Source organism: Zootermopsis nevadensis, unplaced genomic scaffold (assembly GCF_977971745.1).
Source record: "Zootermopsis nevadensis isolate Lab colony 2312 unplaced genomic scaffold, Znev_1.0 Znev_ptg000009l, whole genome shotgun sequence".
NCBI lineage: Eukaryota > Metazoa > Arthropoda > Insecta > Blattodea > Termopsidae > Zootermopsis > Zootermopsis nevadensis.
This window is the reverse complement of record NW_028259141.1, coordinates 1,937,020-1,951,172: the sequence shown is the minus strand read 5'-3', so window position 1 is coordinate 1,951,172 and position 14,153 is coordinate 1,937,020. Positions and strand designations below refer to the sequence as shown.

At 48.9% G+C, this 14,153-nt stretch overlaps 1 protein-coding gene across 1 annotated transcript in view; it reads left to right on the top strand.

Moving 5' to 3' along the window:
• Positions 1 to 1,174, top strand: part of Pdfr (Pigment-dispersing factor receptor) — a 95,992-nt gene extending 94,818 nt beyond the window's left edge. The window contains exons 13-14 of the transcript XR_015534331.1: positions 257 to 399; positions 619 to 1,174. The gene's annotated coding sequence lies outside the window, so the exon portion shown is untranslated. The remainder of the gene's footprint in view (positions 1 to 256; positions 400 to 618) is intronic.
• The last annotated feature ends 12,979 nt before the right edge of the window (positions 1,175 to 14,153 follow it).

The window sequence follows — 14,153 nt, the reverse complement described above, 5'->3', positions numbered from 1 at the left end:
CAGCTGGTCAAGATCCTGAGTCTTAATGAACAATAACGTCTTTATAAAAGGCCGAGTCTTGAAGCAGCCAAATCTTGACAACGTCGTTTCATAAAACTTTATACCCACTTTAATATTATCCTCTGGTCTAAGTTAATTTTTTCCCAAGTCCACATAAATTCGTGTATACATTTGCCATGTTTGTGCTTACATTCCACTCACGGCAGACATTTTAAGAACAGTGAATATTAATAGAGCCACTTTTTTAATCTTACAGATAACGTTTACATATATCGAAGACCAGAGGCTGGTCTGGATGAGATGGTTGGCTGGTGGGAGTTTTGCAGCTCTGGTGTTTATTGCAGTAATTTTATTGGTCTCTGCGCTCAGAAGGAAATTCAAAAAACCATCAAAATCCATGTAAGTATATTTGAATATGGCGTTAAGCAACGTAGATATTTTAAAAATTTATTACGTTTTACGATAAAAAGAATTGTCTTTTTCTATGTCATATTTGCTATTCGTTATTATTCCATAATTTTCGCGAGTCGAATTATTAACGAATTTTGAAAACATTTTCCTGCTTTGTGAATGTGATCTCTGTCTCTGACAAAGTTTGTCTGTTCTCATTTCTTACAGAATATCGCCGCCTTCCACAGACAAATGTGATAGATCATTTAGCCCGGAATGTACAGATTCCTCGACCGACGAATCCGTCTCGATCTGCAAACCTCTCAGACGGAGTCCAAGATTAATACACCCCACCAGATGCACTGCTTGTACGACCTCATCGCCATCACCATCGTCATCAAAATCATTGCTAACCGAGAAGTCATCAACAACGCTTAAAATTTCGAAAATACCTCGTAGACGACAATCAAATTTAAGAAGGGAATTTCATGACACCAAATTCTTGAAAGGAGAACCAAATGTCAGGGGCCCAGTAAGGGCCAAGAAGGCACCTCCCACGTTGATCTTACGGAGCCCAAAGAGTTAGAAGGTCTGAGCAGCTAAGCGACTGTTGCGGTGAACGCGCTCGCGTATTGGACTGAGGCCCAGTTCAAGCCACTACAGCGTCCAGCACATCGGGAGTGAGTGAGGCTGAGATATCGCGAGCTCCACTGGCACGTGGTGAAGTTTTAATGTTATCAAATTTCTTCAAAATGAAATTCAATAAAGATCTGTTGTATGGACACATGTGATTTTGATTAATGACCGAGGTAATGGAAGAATGGTTTTATTTAAGTATTGCCTTTCATATTTTGGAGGAGTTACATAAGCCCGTATTGCACTTAATTTTGTATCCAAAAATTGTTGTTTTAAAAATGTTTGTAAATATATTTGATAGCGAGCGAAAGCCGTTAAGTCTTTTAATTATAGATTAATAACCCCTTTAAAAATATTACATGTTCCAGTCTTTGTCAAGACAGTAGATCCCCGTTCCAAGAATTGTTTAAATTGAAAATTTTTAAAATTTTCGAAAAACCAAAATATGCTGAAACTTGTCTGAAAATGGCAGAGAATCTAGAGATTCAGATGTACTTTGTCTGTCGAGCGCGGTGTTTGCCTGATACGGTCTGTGACGTGCCGACTCTGAAAAGCCCGCGTGAGGCACTCACCACGTAAAGCAGGCAGTAGCTCGGTGAGATAGACGCCGTGTCCGGCAGGGATAAGATGTGGCGTTCACCGAGACTGGAATGCTTCTCTTGAGAACTTAGAAAAAAATTTCAAAATTTACGAAAAATCAAAAAATGCTGGAAATTGTCTGAAAAGCGCACAAAACCAAAATTTTTTGAATTTTTTTTGAAAATTTTGAAATTGAAATTTTTTAAACTTTTTTGGTTTTGTGCGCTTTTTGGATAATTTATAGCATTTTTTCATTTTTTGAAAATTTTGAAATTTTTATAAATTCCACCACGTGATGCCTTGCAGAACCGTTGTGTCTCGGACTGTTTCTGATGTACTGTGATTCTGACGAATGCGGTCTGTGCCTGACTCGGGCTCTTCACGGACCGGTCTATGTATGACACGGGTCTAACGTGCTGTCTCTTAGAATCCGAGGTGCGCGCAGACAACACGTGTGGCAGACACGGACCTGCAGAGACCAGTCCTGCAGAGGCCGTTTTATGCAAAAATCGAGGCAGATAGCAGCTGGGTGAGATTGAGCACTAGTCCGGCAGATACAGAATGTGGCATTCACCGAGACTGGAACGCATCTCTTGAGGAGACTTTTGAAAAAAAAAATTCAAAATTATCGAAAAACAAAAAACGCTGGAAATTGTCTGAAAAGGGCACAAAACCAAATTTTTTTGATTTTTTTTTGAAAATTTTGAAATTGAAATTTTTCAAATTTTTTTGGTTTTGTGCGCTTTTTGGATATTTTCTATCATTTTTTGATTTTTTGAAAATTTTGAAATTTTTCAAAATTCCACCACGTGATGCCTTGCAGAACCGTTCTGTCCCGGACATTTCTGATGTACTGTGATTCTGACGAATGCGGTCTGTGCCTGACTCGGGCTCTTCACGGACCGGTCTATGTATGACACGGGTCTGACGTGCTGTCTCTTAGAATCCCAGGTGCGCGCAGACAACACGTGTGGTAGACACGGACCTGCAGAGACCAGTCCTGCAGAGGCCGTTTGGTGCAAACACCGAGGCAGGCAGCCGCTGGGTGAGATTGAGGCCGAGTCCGACAGATACAGAATGTGGCATTCACCGAGACTGGAACGCATCTCTTGAGGAGACTTTTGAAAAAAATTTCAAAATTTACGAAAAATCAAAAAACGCTGGAAATTTTCTGAAAAGCGCGCAACTCCAAAAAAAATTTGAAATTTTGAAATTGAAATTTTTCAATTTCTTTTAGTTTTGTGCTTTTTTTTTGGATAATTGCCAGCATTTATTGATTTTTTGAAAATTTTGAAATTTTTGCAAAATTCCACCACCTGATGCCTTGCAGAACCGTTGTGTCCCGGACTGTTTCTGATGTACTGTGATTCTGACGAATGCGGTCTGTGCCTGACTCGGGCTCTTCACGGACCGGTCTATGTATGACACGGGTCTGACGTGCTGTCTCTTAGAATCCGAGGTGCGCGCAGACAACACGTGTGGCAGACACGGACCTGCAGAGACCAGTCCTGCAGAGGCCGTTTGGTGCAAAAATCGAGGCAGATAGCAGCTGGGTGAGATTGAGCACTAGTCCGGCAGATACAGAATGTGGCATTCACCGAGACTGGAACGCATCTCTTGAGGAGACTTTTGAAAAAAAAATTCAAAATTATCGAAAAATCAAAAAACGCTGGAAATTGTTAGAAAAGCGCACAAAACCAAAATGTTTTGAATTTTTTTTGAAAATTTTGAAAAAGAAATTTTTCAATTTTTTTTTGTTTTGTGCGCTTTTTGGATATTTTCTAGCATTTTTTCATTTTTTGAAAATTTTGAAATTTTTCAAAATTCCACCACGTGATGCCTTGCAGAACCGTTCTGTCCCGGACTGTTTCTGAAGTACTGTGATTCTGACGAATGCGGTCTGTGCCCGACTCGGGCCACCACCAACCAACCAAAAAGCTAACTGAGGGCGGAGGTCTGCGCAAGCGCAAGCCTCGTCCCTACCTAGGTGACACCATTCCTGCGCTCAAGGCGCATTGCTGGAAATGGTAAACGGTCTTAATGTAAAAAACGGAAATTTTGCTGACGCTAACAGGGTTACGCCGTGGCTGGAGCCTCGACCATTCAAACTGGGATCTGTTGGTGCTGATGGGAGGTTATCCCGTCAGGCAAGTTGTCCAAAGGAATTTGGTTGGTTGGATCTCTGGGGTTTGAACCCAGAGAGGGAGGGGCCTTTTCGGCTGAAGGCCTCTGCGGCATGGGGGGTAGATCACTTCAGCTGATGGCCTCCATGATCGGGGGGGGGGGGGTGGCGGGCCGTGCCCCTATTAAGTTATACCCTGGCATTCGCCTTACAACTGAGGAAAAGCACCGAAAACCTCAGTCAGGGTAGCCGAGTAGTCTAACCACTCGTTGTGCTGACTTGGCCGTCTTTTGGGGATGGCCTCGGCTGGCCTGCTGAACATCAGTCGCCCTCGGTTGCCCTTATGCGACCTCTGGCAGCCCTCATTCGGCACGAGTGCCTCCCGAGTTGCCGGACTAAGGGGTTCCCCACACCAGCTAACCTCGAGTCAAACCTCTCGGTCAGTGCTCTGATGTGGTCGGCAAAGAAAGGGACCCCCAGATCCTCATGTATTTGCCTGTTACTAACGTACCAGGGCGCGTTAGTAACAATTCGAAGACACTTGGATTGCAGAACTTGCAGCTTCTGGACGTGGCTGCGGGCAGCTGACCTCCAGATCGGGCATGCGTAATCCATTATGGGACGGATGAGCTGCTTAGAGAGCAGCACACCGTTCCTGATGGACAGGCCACTTCTCCTATTGATAAGCGGGCCTAGCACACCTAATCGTTGCGCCGCCTTCTTTCCCACTTGGTTGACGTGCGCCGACCAGGTAAGCCCGGCGTCAAGGATGACCCCCAGATACCGAGCTGTTTTGACCCATTCGATCGGCTGTCCGAGGAACTGCACTGCTCGGGGCTGTTGGATGTGTCTTCTCGCCGAAATGAAGAGAACCGCGGTGCTCTTCGAGACGTTGATAGCAATCCTCCAGGCCCTCAGCCAGAGCTCAAGTCTACTGAGGTAGGTCTCCAGATACCTGACGAGAAGCGTTGGGCTACGGGACGTGACTACTAGAGCCGTGTCGTCCGCGTATTGTGCTAACTCGACGTGGCGGGACGGAGTGGGTATGTCGTTGACATTCAGACTGAAGAGCACAGGGGAGAGAAGTCCGCCCTGCACAACTACAGCCCGCATGGCACGACGCGTGGACGTGGCCGACTGGAAGGACGTCTAGAATGTCCGGTCAGCGAGGTAGGAAGAGATGGTTTTCACCAAGTACGACGGGAAGTTGAGGACGGTCAGTTTGTATAGGAGGCCTTGGACCCAGACTGTGTCGAAGGCTTTGGCCACGTCCAGGAAAACCGCGCCGTTTAGCCGCTTCTCATCAAGGTTTCTGTTGACCCTTTCGACGAGGCGAGCCAGCTGCAACGACGTGCTGTGTCTGGGTCGAAACCCAAACTGCTCGTCGCGCAGCAGCCCGCGTTCGCTGACCTCGTGTAGGACCCTCGTTAGAAGGATCTTCTCGCAGAGCTTGCCGACCGTGTCAAGAAGACTGATGGGTCTATAGGAAGAAGGTAGCGTGGGGTCCTTCCCCGGCCTCAGTGTTTCCATGCCGAGGGGAAGTGCTGCCTGCGGAGGACCGCGTTGAACACTTTCGTGAGAAAGGTTACCGCGCGTCGTGGGAGATGTCTCAGGACCCTGTTCGGTATACCGTTGGGGCCCGGAGCCTTGCCAACCTTGAGTCCCTTGATGGCCTGGGCGACCTCCGAGGGACTGGTTAATTTCGGTTCACTTGCGGGGGCATACTCGTATGCTCGCATCGCCTCGTTAACCATGTCAATTGCAGCCGGGTCCGACGGGTTGTCTACCGGCTGGAATTGGACCTCAAGGCTGTCGGCCAGGGCTTCTGCCTTCTCGGGGTTCGAGAGAGCCAGTCCTCCCGGCACTATCAAGGGGGGCGACGGAGTGGGGACTCGCATCACCCGCTTGGTCATCTTCCAAAGCGACTGGTCCTCGCAGTCCAAAGATTCGAGCGTGTCGCTCCACTGTTCGTTCCGCCACTCGTTGAGACGGTAGGTCACCGACCTCTGGAATCGATTGACCTGGGTCTTAAGAGCGGGGTCCCTCGTGACCTGCCACCGCCTCCTCAGCCGGTTCTTCAGGCGTATTTCATCCCGAATACTAGCGGGCAGAAGCGGCCGCCTGTCAACGCGGGGTCGAAGCTTGGGAGCGGACGCTGCTGTGGCTTCCAGGATAGCACTGGTCAGCTCCTCGACGCACTTGTCGATTGCCTCCTCGTTGTTTACCACGGGGTTCCCCGGGAGTCTGCTTTCGAGGCAAGCCTGGAATGCAGCCCAGTCCATTCTCGCGAAGTCCGGGCGATCAGGCAGGTGTTGAAAGGACGATCGGCACGTGGTGTCGACGAGGACGGGCAGGTGATCTGAGCTGAGTGCGGGGCATACAGTCAGGTGCACCGGTAGGACGAAGTCCTTCATGAGGACAATATCAAGGACGTCGGGTGTGGCGTTGTGTGTGTAGGGAGCCGTGGTTGGGGAATCCGGCCCGTAGATCAAGCAGGAATTTCTGTTGGCGTATTCACGCAGGAGCGAGCCCCTAGCAGAGATCAGCCTAGAATTCCAGTCCGTGTGCTTCGCGTTGAGGTCACCAGCCAAGAGGACCGGGAAACCCCCGCTCAAGCACTCGGTCAGGTCCGACTCAATCCATGGCCGGGTGGGTGCGAGGTATGCCGCCACGAGCTTGACTTTCCTGGATGCCAGCACCAGGTGAATGGCGGTTGCTTCCAGTTGCTGCAGACCCGATACCGGCACAGGGTAATGATCAATGCCCCTGCGGACAAGGATCGCTGTGCCACCCCCTAGCGTCGGGCGGTCCGTACGGTGGCAAACGTAGTTCGCGAACCTCAAGGCCCGACCCGACGTGAGGTGCGTCTCGTTCAGGAGGCAAACATCGACTCCGCAGTCACCGAGGAACTGCTCCAGCTCCAGCTTCCTGTCGCGGACACCGTCGGCGTTCCAGTAAGCCAGCCGCAAGGCCTTGCTACCGTGTCCTCTAGGCCGTGCAGTCATTGTCGGCCATGAAGAGGAGAACGGTTTTGAGGAGGGCTCGCGGACGAGACCCACCGGTTGGGAGGGAATGGATTGCGGCGAGGAGACGGCGTGTCAACTCGACGCAGACCCGTGGTGAGAGGGTCTCCAGGATATCCGAGATGTCCTGGAGCGGCGACTGACCCTTGGGTGGGGTGGGGTCAGTCTTCTTGGAAGCAGGTGCGGGCTTGTTGGGAACAGGTGCAGTGGGATTTGCCACCGGCACCACAGGACGAGCGGGCTTGGCACGGCCGGCCTTAGAGACAGCCTGCCGCTCAGTCCGTGCAATGGCGCCAGATGGCGTTGGGGCGGAGTTCCTCATGGCCGCAGCCTTGACGACGCGGCCACCACGGACCACGTGGTTCCACCCAGGGCCCAAGTTCTCCTGGTCCAGAGAAGGCTTAGCTGGCGCCGATTTGGGCGCTGGCAGGCGCGTGGAGACGCCGTCCTTTCTGCCGCGATCCCCTTTCGCACGCTGTGCAGCGGCCGCCTTGGCTTCCTTCCACTTGCTGCAACCTCTATAGTTCGCAGTGTGGTTGCCCCCGCAGCTGCAGCACTTAAGCTGCTGCTTGGGGGTGGCACACGACCCGGATGGGTGGGCGTCCCCGCAGGCCACGCACCTAGGTGCATAGCCGCAGTTCCGCTGCGTGTGCCCGAAGCGTTGTCACCGCTTGCACTGCATGGGCCCCTTCGGTGCGACGTACGTCTCCACCTTGACCCGCAGAACGCAGATCTCGGTAAGGGAACGCACTTTCGCCACGTCGGGGCCCCGTGCTACCGACACGATGAAGTGCGGCGTAAGGGGACGGTCACCGTCCTGGTCCATGGCCCGGCGCGTCGATCGGAGTTGCAGGACACCCTGCACAGCAATGTGCATGGCGGCCAGCTCCTCGCGTATCTCGGCCTCGGGCATGCGCACGCCCAGGTTTTTAATCACCAGGCGCACGCACCGATCCTCGGGGAGGGAGAATGTGTGAAATCTCACACCTTCGCCCTCACCGAGGGAACGCAGGACCCTGACGGTGGCCCGGAACCCGTCGGCGGTCTCAGGCACAAGAGTCAGGTTTTCTCCCTTCATCTGCGCCACGATCCCGCAGGCCGACTCCGCGTGAATCCTATGCAGGAAACCGCGTACGTCCTTCACCCCAGAGACGTACACCGGGGTTTTGTTACGGCGCTCCCCCGGAGCCGTTTTGTCCACTTGAGCGTGGAAGGAAGAAGCGGCGTCAAATGACATGCCAGTGAGCGGCCCGGACAGGTCCCCGGAAACCCGGGGAGACCTGCGCCCAGGTGCCTCCTCCATCGAGGAAGCGGGTCCCGGCCGGGAGCCGGGACCCTTGGCTGCGGGCTTCACTGCCCCGCTTGGCGGTTTCAGCGCGGCGGGGTGAGCGGGGGGAGGTCCGCGGGACGACTTCACGTCCCTCAGTCCTTTAACCTCTTGCGAGGCCCCGGCTTTAGTGGGGAGCGGTGCCGAGGAATCCACCCCAGCAGTCGCCCCTTTAACCGGTCGCCCGGCCACTACCCCGGTGTACGCCGCGCTGACCTCAGCATAACTGCCGAGTTGCCGGCCACACGAGGTGGCTTGTTAGCCCGTGGATACGTTGGTGGAGGTTGCTGTTGCTGCCGCCGCCGAGCAATCGGGCCGATGAGCTTTTGCCGGTGCCGGCAGAGGAGTGGACCCGGCTCCGGACAGTGGCCCGGGCGCCGGGCGCCTAGATGCGGGTTCCATCGAACCGCCCGAGTTGGACAAGTCCAACTCGTTGGCCTTCCTCTTGCCAGCGTTGGCTCGAGTAGGCCCTCCGACCACGGCTGTTATGCTGCTGCTGCTGCTGCTGTCGCCCGTTGTCTCTGCTTTTCAGCATCGATGGCGTCCAGAAGCTGCTTCCGCAACTGTTGAAGCAGCTCAGGGAGGTGGGCCTTCAGAAAGGCCAGGTCACCTCCGTCCATACCTCGCCGAGCGCTGAGAGTGTTGAACCAGACAATTCTCTCGACCAGTGCCGAAAAGTGAAATCTTACCTGACTCGGGCTCTTCACGGACCGGTCTATGTATGACACGGGTCTGACGTGCTGTCTCTTAGAATCCCAGGTGCGCGCAGACAACACGTGTGGCAGACACGGACCTGCAGAGACCAGTCCTGCAGAGGCCGTTTGGTGGAAACAACGAGGCAGGCAGCATCTGGGTGAGATTGAGGCCGAGTCAGGCAGATACAGAATGTGGCATTCACCGAGACAGGAACGCATGTCTTCAGGAGACTTTTGAAAAAAAAATCAAAATGTACGAAAAATCAAAAAACGCTGGGAATTGTCTAAAAAGCGCACCAACCCAAAAAAATTTGAAAACTTTTTGAAAATTTTGAAATTGAAATTTTTCAATTTTTTTTGGTTTTGTGCGCTTTTTGGATATTTTCTATCATTTTTTGATTTTTTGAAAATTTTGAAATTTTTCAAAATTCCACCACGTGATGCCTTCCAGAACCGTTCTGTCCCGGACTGTTTCTGATGTACTGTGATTCTGACGAATGCGGTCTGTGCCTGACTCGGGCTTTTCACGGACCGGTCTATGTATGACACGGGTCTGACGTGCTGTCTCTTAGAATCCCAGGTGCGCGCAGACAACACGTGTGGCAGACACGGACCTGCAGAGACCAGTCCTGCAGAGGCGTTTGGTGCAAACCCCGAGGCAGAGAGCAGCTGGGTGAAATTGAGGACGAGTCCGGCAGATACAGAATGTGGCATTCACCGAGACTGGAACGCATCTCTTGAGGAGACTTTTGAAAAAAATTTCAAAATTTACGAAAAATCAAAAAACGCTGGAAATTGTCTGAAAAGCGCACAAAACCAAAATTTTTGAAAACTTTTTGAAAATTCTGAAATTAAAATTTTTCATAATTTTTTGGTTTTGTGCGCTTTTTGGATAATTTCTAGCATTTTTTGATTTTTTGAAAATTTTGAAATTTTTCAAAATTCCACCACGTGATGCCTTCCAGAACCGTTCTGTCCAGGACTGTTTCTGATGTACTGTGATTCTGACGAATGCGGTCTGTGCCTGACTCGGGCTCTTCAAGGACCGGTCTATGTATGACACGGGTCTGACGTGCTCTCTCTTAGAATCCCAGGTGCGCGCAGACAACACGTGTGGCACACACGGACCTGCAGAGACCAGTCCTGCAGAGGCCGTTTGGTGCAAACACCGAGGCAGGCAGCAGCTGGGTGAGATTGAGGCCGAGTCCGGCAGATACAGAATGTGGCATTCACCGAGACTGGAACGCATCTCTTGAGGAGACCTTTGAAAAAAAAATTCAAAATTTACGAAAAATCAAAAAACGCTGGAAATTATCTGAAAAGCGCACAAAACCAAAATTTTTTAAAAATTTTATGAAAATTTTGAAATTGAAATTTTTCATAATTTTTTGGTTTTGTGCGCTTTTTGGATAATTTCTAGCATTTTTTGTTTTTTTGAAAATTTTGAAATTTTTCAAAATTCCACCACGTGATGCCTTGCAGAACCGCTCTGTTCCGGAAAGTTTCTGATGTACTGTGATGCTGACGAATGCGGTTTGTGCCTGACTCGTGCTTTTCACGGACCGGTCTTGTATGACACGGGTCTGACGTACTGTCTCTTAGAATCCCAGGTGCGCGCAGACAACACGTGTGGCAGACACGGACCTGCAGAGACCAGTCCTGCAGAGGCCGTTTGGTGGAAACAACGAGGCAGGCAGCATCTGGTTGAGATTGAGGCCGAGTCCGGCAGATACAGAATGTGGCATTCACCGAGACTGGAACGCATATCTTGAGGAGACTTTTGAAAAAAAAATTCAAAAATTACGAAAAATCAAAAAACGCTGTAAATTGTCTAAAAAGCGCACAAAACCAAAATTTTTTGAAAACTTTTTGAAAATTTTGAAATTAAAATTTTTCATAATTTTTTGGTTTTGTGCGCTTTTTGGATAATTTCGAGCATTTTTTGATTTTTGAAATTTTAAAAATTTTCAAAATTCCACCACGTGATGCCTTGCAGAACCGTTCTGTCCCGGACTGTTTCTGATGTACTGTGATTCTGACGAATGCGGTCTGTGCCTGACTCGGGCTCTTCACGGACCGGTCTATGTATGACACGGGTCTGACGTACTGTCTCTTAGAATCCCAGGTGCGCGCAGACAACACGTGTGGCAGACACGGACCTGCAGAGACCAGTCCTGCAGAGGCCGTTTGGTGCAAACACCGAGGCAGACAGCAGCTGGGTGAGATTGAGGACGAGTCCGGCAGATACAGAATGTGGCATTCACCGAGACTGGAACGCATGTCTTGAGGAGACTTTTGAAAAAAAATTTCAAAATTTACGAAAAATCAAAAAACGCTGGAAATTGTTTAAAAAGCGCACAAAACCAAAAAAAATTTAAATTTTTTTGAAAATTTTGAAATTGAAATTTTTCAAAATTTTTTGGTTTTGTGCGCTTTTTGGATAATTTCTAGCATTTTTTGTTTTTTTGAAAATTTTGAAATTTTTCAAAATTCCACCACGTGATGCCTTGCAGAACCGCTCTGTTCCGGAAAGTTTCTGATGTACTGTGATGCTGACGAATGCGGTCTGTGCCTGACTCGTGCTCTTCACGGACCGGTCTATGTATGACACGGGTCTGACGTGGTGTCTCTTAGAATCACAGGTGCGCGCAGACAACACGTGTGGCAGACACGGACCTGCAGAGACCAGTCCTGCAGAGGCGTTTGGTGCAAACCCCGAGGCAGAGAGCAGCTGGGTGAAATTGAGGCCGAGTCCGGCAGATACAGAATGTGGCATTCACCGAGACTGGAACGCATCGCTTGAGCAGACTTTTGAAAACAATTTCAAAATTTACGAAAAATCAAAAAACGCTGGGAATTGTCTGAAAAGCGCACAAAACCAAAATTTTTAAGAAATTTTTGAAAATTTTTTGAAATTGAAAGTTTTCAAAATTTTTTGGTTTTGTGCGCTTTTTGGATAATTTGCAGCATTATTGATTTTTTAAAAATTTTGAAATTTTTCAAAATTCCACCACGTGATGCCTTGCAGAACCGTTCTGTCCCGGACTGTTTCTGCTGTACTGTATTTCTGACGAATGCGGTCTGTGCCTGACTCGGGCTCTTCACGGACCTGTCTATGTATGACACGGGTCTGACGTGCTGTCTCTTAGAATCCCAGGTGCGCGCAGACAACACGTGTGGCAGAGACGGACCTGCAGAGACCAGTCCTGCAGAGGCCGTTTGGTGCAAACACCGAGGCAGGCAGCAGCTGGGTGAGATTGAGGCCGAGTCCGGCAGATACAGAATGTGGCATTCACCGAGACTGGAACGCATCTCTTGAGGAGACCTTTGAAAAAAAAATTCAAAATTTACGAAAAATCAAAAAACGCTGGAAATTATCTGAAAAGCGCACAAAACCAAAATTTTTTAAAAATTTTATGAAAATTTTGAAATTGAAATTTTTCATAATTTTTTGGTTTTGTGCGCTTTTTGGATAATTTCTAGCATTTTTTGTTTTTTTGAAAACTTTGAAATTTTTCAAAATTCCACCACGTGATGCCTTGCAGAACCGCTCTGTTCCGGAAAGTTTCTGATGTACTGTGATGCTGACGAATGCGGTTTGTGCCTGACTCGTGCTCTTCACGGACCGGTCTTGTATGACACGGGTCTGACGTGCTGTCTCTTAGAATCCCAGGTGCGCGCAGACAACACGTGTGGCAGACACGGACCTGCAGAGACCAGTCCTGCAGAGGCCGTTTGGTGGAAACAACGAGGCAGGCAGCATCTGGTTGAGATTGAGGCCGAGTCCGGCAGATACAGAATGTGGCATTCACCGAGACTGGAACGCATATCTTGAGGAGACTTTTGAAAAAAAAATTCAAAAATTACGAAAAATCAAAAAACGCTGTAAATTGTCTAAAAAGCGCACAAAACCAAAATTTTTTGAAAACTTTTTGAAAATTTTGAAATTAAAATTTTTCATAATTTTTTGGTTTTGTGCGCTTTTTGGATAATTTCTAGCATTTTTTGATTTTTTGAAATTTTAAAAATTTTCAAAATTCCACCACGTGATGCCTTGCAGAACCGTTCTGTCCCGGACTGTTTCTGATGTACTGTGATTCTGACGAATGCGGTCTGTGCCTGACTCGGGCTCTTCACGGACCGGTCTATGTATGACACGGGTCTGACGTACTGTCTCTTAGAATCCCAGGTGCGCGCAGACAACACGTGTGGCAGACACGGACCTGCAGAGACCAGTCCTGCAGAGGCCGTTTGGTGCAAACACCGAGGCAGACAGCAGCTGGGTGAGATTGAGGACGAGTCCGGCAGATACAGAATGTGGCATTCACCGAGACTGGAACGCATGTCTTGAGGAGACTTTTGAAAAAAAATTTCAAAATTTACGAAAAATCAAAAAACGCTGGAAATTGTTTAAAAAGCGCACAAAACCAAAAAAAATTTAAATTTTTTTGAAAATTTTGAAATTGAAATTTTTCAAAATTTTTTGGTTTTGTGCGCTTTTTGGATAATTTCTAGCATTTTTTGTTTTTTTGAAAATTTTGAAATTTTTCAAAATTCCACCACGTGATGCCTTGCAGAACCGCTCTTTTCCGGAAAGTTTCTGATGTACTGTGATGCTGACGAATGCGGTTTGTGCCTGACTCGTGCTCTTCACGGACCGGTGTATGTATGACACGGGTCTGACGTGCTGTCTCTTAGAATCACAGGTGCGCGCAGACAACACGTGTGGCAGAGACGGACCTGCAGAGACCAGTCCTGCAGAGGCCGTTTGGTGCAAACACCGAGGCAGGCAGCAGCTGGGTGAGATTGAGGCCGAGTCCGACAGATACAGAATGTGGCATTCACCGAGACTGGAACGCATCCCTTGAGGAGACCTTTGAAAAAAAATTCAAAATTTACGAAAAATCAAAAAAACGCTGGAAATTGTCTGAAAAGCGCACAAAACCAAAATTTTTTGAATTTTTTTTTAAATTAAAATTTTTCATAATTTTTTGGTTTTGTGCGCTTTTTGGATAATTTCCAGCATTTTTTGATTTTTTGAAAATTTTGAAATTTTTCAAAATTCCACCACGTGATGTCTTGCAGAACCGTTCTGTCCCGGACTGTTTCTGATGTACTGTGATTCTGACGAATGCTGTCTGTGCCTGACTCGGGCTGTTCACGGACCTGTCTATGTATGACACGGGTCTGACGTTTTGTCTCTTAGAATCCCAGGTGCTCGCAGACAACACGTGTGGCAGACACGGACCTGCAGAGGCCGGTTGGTGCAAACACCGAGGCAGGCAGCAGCTGGGTGAGATTGAGGCCGAGTCCGACAGATACAGAATGTGGCTACTCTCATGACGGAGACAGTATGACCTCTAAAAAGTTGGTTAACATCG